A 7,415-nucleotide genomic window follows, 5' to 3' on the forward strand; every position below is an offset into this window, starting at 1 on the left:
AGCCTGTGGAATGGAGAGCACAAAGGATGAATGCTAACTTATACTGTGAGCATTAGTTAATAGTAACATATCAGTATTGGCTCTTCAGTTATAGTAAGCATCCCTGTCTGCTTTAAAGTGCATATAGTGGTGAGCTTTGTACATTCTTTATAGAAGAGGAAATAAAGGAGTACTCTTCATGCTTTCTGATCAATTTTGCTGTGACCCTAAAGCTGTTCTAAAAATAAAGTCCATTAATAGTAATAATAATAATAATAATAATAATAATAATAATAATAAAAGTAATGATGATGATGAAAGGTAAAAGGAATATAAATAACTTCAGAAAAACAACAATGTTGTCATCTCAGATTTTAGCTGTCAGGGTGAGATGCACATACATGAGGCATCACTAGTGCCAGTGAGGCTGTTTCCTTTGTCCCCTCTGGTCCATCTTCTTCCTCCCTGTAGCTTCAGCAAGACACTCTTAATGCTACAACATTCTGGCTTTTTCAACAGCTGGGAGATTTCCAAAATGGCACCCTATTCTCCTGGCTGGCCCATTCTTTCATCTCCAGTGTTTCCTTTCTCCATCATGCTTAGAATGACACTTCCTTCCTCACCTAAGGGAAACTCAGGGTTCAGATTCAAGCTCATCCTTCAGAACCATCCTTAACTCCCTTCCTTGTTCCTTTGATTATTGCCTTCACTTGTCAGTGCAGATAGTGCTTAGTTATCTCCTTCTAGGAAACATTTGAGTAGGGCTGGGGAAAACTCTCAAGCCCTTTTTGTTGTCCTTCCTTGAAGCAGTTGGAAGGAGAAGAATAAGGAGAGGGCTGTTTTTTCCCAAGCACTGTGTGCATCCATCCCTCAGGCTGGTCCCCTCTCCCTTATGTTGCTCTCATTAGACATAAAAAAGAAGCAATGGATAAGCCTCACCCTGGGAAAACCACCTTCATAATCATGCTATCTCCCCTGCCAGGTAAGTATGAGGCCGGGGAGATAGCTCAGTAGAAGAATAAACCCTTGCCTGGCAAGAGTAAGGTCCTGAGTTTAATCCCCGGTACCCCCCCCCAAAAAAAGCAATACTGGAAATGCTAGGCTGATTCAATGTAAGTTGGACAGAATCAGAACTACTGAAAGAAATAATAGATCATGAGTGACCAAAGCAGGGGATAAAAGTGGATTAATGTAGGACATGCAAAAAAGCCTTTCATTATTTGGAAATGATCTCTGGGACCACTAGTCTGACAGTGTGATTCAGTCAACCTGATCCATGCCCTAAATATGTCTTTGTACCATCTGGAATTCTCTCTTTGATTCTCTATGCCTGGTGATATTCACATATTTTTCTATCACCAGTCATAGGCCCTGGATAGTTTGAAGGAACAATAAAATGTAGTCTCAGGTCAAGGATTTTGAATCCGGAAACTATTTGTTGGCCATATGGTTGGGATTATTTTTTTTCTGTGTCTGGAAAATGAGTGGGTGTCTAACCCATCTAGCACGTAAGTGTAGGTATTTCCTGGTAAAATCATGGGAGGACAAGGCTGCTCCAACATCATGTAATTTATTTGTCTAATAGGCTATGGCTGAGCTTAGCTATTTGGAAAAACCTCATTATAGTATGGTAACTCTGAGATAGAGTAAGATTTCTTTCAGAACAAACCCCATGAGGAGCCAGAATACCCATTGCAGATATGTAAATTAAAATGCTGAATAAACTCATTGAACGAACTACAAAAAAATGTATCTCATACATTGTAATTAATTCAGTAATTTACATAATATCTATTCCAGAAACTTTTCTTAAATAACAAAATGTCACAAACTTTACAATAGAGTACACAAGTTGACAGTAAAGAGAAAGACAAGCAAGAGGAAAATGTCTTAAGATATAAAATCAAAGAAAATATAATCTATTAGTAACTGCAAAGTATTAGTTAAATTAACACTGTGAATATGATTTGGAAATGCAAAACTTTTCCTTTAAAAAAATCTTCAATATTCCATAGTTTCACTCAAAGAGCAGCTCTCATAATCTGGGATTATGTCATCTGGCATTATGAAGACCTTCTATGCAGCAATCACAGCTCAGAGTGGAAGGCAATGCTCTTCGGGGGCATATCCTTGCACAGAGCTTCTGGTCTGTCTTTGGAGATAGTTTTCCCCTCATTTGGAAATCCAAGTAGAGTGCATGGATTGCTGCTTTTGGTCAAAATCACATTTGACAGTTATTTTTCTTATTAAAGATGAGCATAATTTCTAGAAACAAAACAATAAAGAGTCAGTAAACAAAACCTGTTTCAAGTTTCCGAATTGCAGCTGAAGGGAATGACTAGGTTTTCAGAGCAATGATAAGTGGTCCTCACTTGCAGCTCATGTGATAGTGGCAGCTAAACCCTGTGCAGATGAGTCTCGAAGACTTCTATATAGGAGCAGCCTAGTTGAGAGACGGTTGTAACGCCCTCAGGTAATGGCCTGGGAAGGGTAAGAGATGTGGTATGAACGTGCACTTGTACTCTGTTGGCAGCTGCCTCTGTGAGGACAGGCTGCATAGCAAGAAGCAGCAGAACAGCCCTGGGATGCCCTGGGATGCTGGATCAAGAAAATGCCTTGAAAAGAAAAGTGCTAAACTTCTTACGAAAGAAGTCAACACCATTGAAAACAGACATCAAGGGCTGGAGAGATAGCTCAGTACAATAAACACTTCCCTGGCAAGCACAGGGTCCTGAGTTCAATCCCTGGTACCACAAAAAAAAAAAAAAATAGACAGCAAGATAGATAATATTACTACAAATTCCTGGATTAGACAAATAATTGCTTTGCTGTTGAGTGAGTAATTTTCTTTCAGAAAACAAAGTTTTAATATTAGGGACAGGGCCAATGAGATAAATCAGCAGGCTAAGCATCTGTTTAGGCAAGTGTAGGGATTTGGGTTCAATCCCAGGTACTACATGCCATGCCTGACCTACTTGTGCGTGCACTGAGCCAGCCACCTAGTCTGGGCATGGTGGTGCACACCTGTAATCCCAGCACTGGGGAAGCTGAAACAGAAGGAGCCGCATAGTGAGACCCTGTACTAAATACATTAATAATAATAATAAGAAGAAGAATAGGGACAGAGAGCCAGACTAATTTTAAATTACTGGAAAATCATTCAGAAAAGCATATTTATATGTGGGAATAGGTGTATCTGTGAGTATACTTATGTATATTTGTATAGATACATAAATACAGAGAGGCCAAATGATAAGCAAATTAAAGCAAATGTCAGGAATTGGCAAGCATGCATAAAGGATGTTTAGAGTTTATTTGATCTAGTCTCGAGACTTTTCTGTACCTTTGAAATGATATCAAAATAAAATCCAAAGGACAAACATTCAGGCTGGGTGCAGAAGTGGCTTATGTGTTTAAGTTTGTGACATGTGTAGTTGGACGATACAAATCACACCTTCCCACCCACCAAAGTTGGAAAAGATAACCAGAATCTACAACCTCAACATTCTAAAGCTAGCCTGACATGCCTAGTATTTTGACATTTCAAGACTTTTTGTCATGTATAGATTTAAACAATAATTTGTATTTTTTGTGTTCATAAGTCTGCCACTAGTATTTTTGTCAAACAATTTATTCTAAACTTTCTTATATCACTAAATGCAAATCTGAATTCTGTGAAGTAGCAAAGAGTTGCATGGTGAGATTAGTGATGTTGCTCTAAAGATATTTGGGGTGGGAGGCCATGCTGTAGCCAGCACACACCCCTGCACACAGCCTCCCTGGGCTTCCACACCAACACATCCTGAGGGTTGTGGCGGTCGCTTTTCTGTGTTAGTTAGGGAGATATGATGTTCAGTTGTTTGGTCAAACACTAGTGTAGGCATTTCTTGGAAGATATTTCCTAGATGTAGTTCTTTAATATTTAAATTAAGTATACTGTGAGTAAAATTGATATCCATATCCAGGGTGGGTTGGCCTCAGTAAATGAGTCACAATTCTTAAGAGTAGAATATGGGGGTTCCCCAAAGATGAGAGGAGTATGTTCCTGCAGAACCCAGAATGCTGCTCTGGTTTGCTTGGACTTGACTTGCCTAGACTTTGCAGGATCCTCAAGCATTTCTTTAACCCAGGCATTTTTATTTTGTACCTCTGAATATGTTTAAATATGTTTGTATGTTTATTCTGTTTCTTTGAAGACACCTGACTAATAAGACAGGTTCTTAGCCATTCTTCTACTTGTCTACAGAATAGAGGATGATGGTGCACACCCCCCCTGTGTGGACAGAGCACAAAGCATGCAGCTCATGTGCTTAGAAATTATCTTGCTAATCTCCCATTGAGTAATCTTTCAGAATTCCAAAATTCTCAGTCTGTCAGCTCTTTAGGATGGGTCTGTCTAATTCTTGAGTTCTCTGTGAACTGGGAGTTTGATTTCCTGGTCAGAATTATGTTGAAGAAGTTGGGAAGGAATAATGTAGAGATCTTATAGGATGAATTGTATCTGTCAAAATGATTCGAATCCAGCAATCTCAGCATATGATGTTACTCGAAAACACAGATGTTGAGGATGTGAACATTTAGTATGAGGACATACTACAGTAAGGTGGGTTCATAGTCCAATTCAACAGGGTTCTGTAGAAGAAGATGGCCACAGAAAAACACCAAGAAATTAAGAGAATACCATAAGAGCAGGGATGGAGACAGATATTAGAGTTATACAGCAATACAGCAAGGAAAACTAAGGATTTCTAGCAAAATCATGGGTGATATGAGTCAAATTATGCTAAGGTGCTGGTGGCAAAGCTATGGCATGTGTGCTGTAGCTAGATATTTGTTATGATTAAAAGCTCTAAGAGGTTCTTCACTTTCCTAAGGACTTCAAAAGCACTATTGTCCTATGGTGTACTCTATTCATGATGTGTGAACTACCTGGGTGATGGTATTTTTTCAAGGAACCTGCAGAAATCTATGCATATGCTGTGTATTTGAAACCAGATCTCACTTGGCAATAAATGGTGTCAGATATCAATTTGTGATGTCATGTTTGATGGCCTGCTTAAGATTAGATTGGTCCATTGTACGATGTGGGGCTTCTGTTTTTGTTTTTGATATTTTGTTTGTTTTCCATTCCAGTTAGCAAGCAGTTACTGGTTCTAACCTTTGAATCTGGGGCAAATATTTTGCCCACTAACTTTCAACTAGTAGTTTTAGTGTCTTTTCATCATTAATGAGCCCAGACTGTTTTAGTTACTTTTTACTCATTGCTGGGACAAATACCCAACACTCAAAATGAAGGAAGGAAAGGTTTATTTAGCTTACAGTTTGTGAAGGCTTCAGTTCATACTCCACTGGCTTCAAGGCAAATGAGAGTAGTTCATGGCGGCAGAAAACAATGAAGAGCAGAGTCTTCCGTCAAGCCTCTGTTTCTCTCTCCTTTTTGCAGAGCTGGGGATTAAACTCAGTCCCTTGCACTTAAGCCTGTCTTCCTTCTACACTGACTGCCAAGACCAGAGCTCCACTGTGAAGAAGTTGCACAGCTGAGAAGATCAAGCTCCTCTGAAGACTAGGACTTCTCCAAGGAAGCAGGGCAAGGTGGTCAGGAAGCCTTCCTCAAGTCCTTTATACACACTTTTTATGCTGAGTCACTCTGGGGCAGACAATGGCCCTAGGGTGGAACCAATCACACCCCAGTGATGGCCAATCATGACCCAAGGCAGAACCAATCACACCCCAAGGCAGAACCAATCACACTCCAGGGCTACCCTTCACTAGTCTGAAGCTACAATTTAGCCAAGTTGACACAATGTATCAGCCACTATACTAGACACAGTCAGATCTTCTCTTGGGGATTGAAACACAACAATCTCTAGCAATATGCACATTTATTTATTCTTTTCTGAATAGAGGAACTTTTGCTGATAAACAGAGGATGAACTACTAAGGTTCTGCCTCAATCCACAGGAAAATATCAAGTTGTGACCAATAATGATACAAAATGATGAGTGTTCTCTACCCTACCTCATGGACACCAGGGCTTTCATTGATCCACAGTTTTATTCATTATGCAAGGTAAATACAGGTAGCATTAATTTTCATTAGTGCAATCATGCCAGCTTTGAGAACTGCAATCTAACTTCTCTATCTTTTGTAATACCTTTTTTAGTCTGTCTACCTGGGTGTCATCTAGTGCTAGTTCTTCAAGGCTGAATTTGTTCTTTACCATCCTGGAATTTCCCCAAGTATTTAAGGATTCTTTTATTAGCAAATGACATTGAAAAAACCATGATATAAGTACTGTTGGTTTTTAGAATATTGCTTAGGGTCCTTTAACAGAGAAAACAAGGAAAGTTATTTGTTAGTTAAAAGAACCTTATTAAGTTGTTGCTTTCACTTTCACAATAGCTATTGTAGATTTTGTCTTGTTTACATTTTCTGTTTCTTACACTAGGGAGGCAATATGATGTTTACACATGTAAGTTTGATTTATTTCTCTTAAGTGGATGGTCTCTAGTTGAGTCCATTTATTTATAAAAGCCTCATATTTGTCCTTTGTAGCTAAGTAGTGCTTTGCTATATAAAAATGCCATGTTTTCTTATATTAGCAATTGGTAATCTCATATTATCTTGCTTTGAAATTCTGAAATGTTATTTATTTTTTTCTTTAAAATAAAATAAAAATAAAAAGAACCTGCATTCACAGTAATATTTTCAATTCAAATTTAACATCATATGCTTGTTATAGTTTAGGTTGTAAGTATTCCTTAAAGACCCAAGTAGGAAGTTCTTTGTTCCTAGTTTGGCATGATTGGGACATCACAGAAAGTTTAGGAGATGAGGCCTAGTGGGAGGTCTTGGTCATTGGATATGAACCCTGGAAGGGGACTGTAGGCTACCTATCCCTTCCTGTTCCACATTACTATCTCTAGATCTGTGAGCCAGAATAAACCTTTTCACTTTGTAAGCTGATTGTCTCAGGAATTTGGTACAGTCAGAGAGATCTGACTAATGTAAGACTACCTTACTCACTTGCTTTTCTGCCGGTATTGTTTTATCACTAAACATCTCAGTTATGACCTCAACATGCATTCTTCTATGCTTTATGAGGCAGCTTGGCATTGGCACTTTCTTATTTTTGTAGTTCTCCCCAACTAGAGGCATTTCAATATTTTCTTCACATCAATTTTGTAGTTCACACTTTTTTATATTTTGTTTGTTGCTATTCTACATTATATATTTTATATGTTTTCTATACAATAAGATGAAATATTTTGGACATGAGCATAAGATGATGATGATGATGATATCTTTTGATTTATTGAAACTCTTATCACAAGAAAAAAATTCCAGTTTATATATCTCCATTAGATTTATCTGTGTGGTGTAAGATGCCTGTTACAAAATTGTCTTAAGTTGATTTATTGCATGCTTATCATGCT

The 7,415-nt window shown here is 38.3% G+C and overlaps 1 non-coding gene across 1 annotated transcript; it reads right to left on the reverse strand.

The window, feature by feature from the left end:
* Positions 1-798: 798 nt before the first annotated feature.
* Positions 799-969, reverse strand: LOC111813611. Its single transcript, XR_002818818.1, has one exon. It is a non-coding gene; the product is annotated as a U1 spliceosomal RNA (small nuclear RNA).
* Between the last annotated feature and the right edge of the window lie 6,446 nt (positions 970-7,415).

This window comes from Octodon degus, unplaced genomic scaffold (assembly GCF_000260255.1).
Source record: "Octodon degus isolate 3935 unplaced genomic scaffold, OctDeg1.0 scaffold00204, whole genome shotgun sequence".
Lineage (NCBI taxonomy): Eukaryota > Metazoa > Chordata > Mammalia > Rodentia > Octodontidae > Octodon > Octodon degus.